The sequence below is a fragment of the Glycine soja genome, chromosome 6 (assembly GCF_004193775.1).
Source record: "Glycine soja cultivar W05 chromosome 6, ASM419377v2, whole genome shotgun sequence".
Taxonomy (NCBI): domain Eukaryota; kingdom Viridiplantae; phylum Streptophyta; class Magnoliopsida; order Fabales; family Fabaceae; genus Glycine; species Glycine soja.
Genome location: NC_041007.1, coordinates 27,386,509 through 27,388,071, shown reverse-complemented (window position 1 = coordinate 27,388,071; position 1,563 = coordinate 27,386,509).

The window sequence follows — 1,563 nt, the reverse complement described above, 5'->3', positions numbered from 1 at the left end:
TGTGTGTGTGTGTGTGTTTCTGTGTGTGTGTGTGTGTGTGTGTGTGTTTGTTTCTGTGTGTGTGTGTGTGTGTGTGTGTGTGTGTGTGTGTGTGTGTGTGTGTGTGTGTGTGTGTGTGTGTGTTTTTGTGTGTGGGTGTGTGGCTGTGTGGCTGTGTATGTGTGTGTGTGTGTGTGTGTTTGTGAGTGTGTTGAGGAGGGAAGAATATTTGCAGCTAATGAACAACTTTCTTAACTATTTGTCCTTCAGATTTTACTGTTTCTTTTTGCTAATATGTAAATATAAATAGTATAAGGCGATGGCGTAAAAACATGGTCTATAATTACTTCTAAGATTGTTAGTGATGCAATCCTACCCCGCAAGGGCATTGGATAGAAAACTCCAAGTAGATTGGGCCAGAGATGCAAGAGAAGGCCCTAGGGTTCTTATGAGCCTTAGGGTAGATTTCGGGCCCATGGGCTAAGTATGAGCCCACTTATCTTTGTAAATATTAGATTAAGGTTTCATTATTTTTGGGCCTTGTATTTAGGGCTCCATAATGTAGGTAGGGTACCCTAGAAATATAGGATTTTTCAGCCCTTGTATTTTAGGGCACCTAGACTAGTTTTTGTATTAGGGGTAGTTTTGTAATTTCACATGCACTAAGTGGATATTTGATGTGTGTGGTTGGAAATAAATTTAATTGAATTGGTAGAAGCCCAATCCAATTAAATTTTAGAGGGGAAGGTGAGCATTTGCTTACTACACCCCATTGCCACATCATATAGTCACACTTTGTGCATGTCCTTCATGCTTTTCATGCCTCATGACACCTAAGCACACTTAGTGGAGAATCTTGGAATTGATCTTGGATTAGTGGGCTGAACCATAACTAAAATTCACTAATCATAATTAGTGAAATTTTGGCTCCAAAGTTTGGCTCCACAAATTCAATTTCAAATTCAAGTGAAATTTGAATTTCCCTCCAATTTTGTGTGACACTTAGGCTATAAATAGAGGTCATGTGTGTGCAGCTTTTTCAACTTTGATCATTTGAATATTAAACTTCAGATTTCAAAGCTCATTTAGAGCACAAAATTTCATGCTCTTCTCTCCCTCTCCCTTCATTCATCTTCTTCTTCCTCCAAGCTCTTATTCATTGCCTCCTATGGTGGTGAGCTTCTTCTAGACTCATCTTCTCCTTGAAGTGGCGTCTCCTCTCTCTCTCCCTTTCTCCATTCCGCTGCCATTCATCTTCCAAGAAGCAAAGGAATCCATTGATGAAGATCCTAGGCCTACAAGCTCCAATAGAGCTTGCATCAGTTAGGGGTAAAAAAGACCATGTCCATAAGCCACAGCCTTGTACTATTTATATTTACATATTAGCAAAAAGAAACAGTAAAATCTGAAGGACAAATAGTTAAGAAAGTTGTTCATTAGCTGCAAATATAGGGCCTTCCTCAAGTGCAAGCTTCTTGCGTAGCTGCTCTTGGTGCTCAGAAAATCCCAAAAACAAATCCCTCTTATTACTAGCTATTTTGAATTCTTTAGTTCCTGAATGTACAACCTTCAAATTGTTGCTCG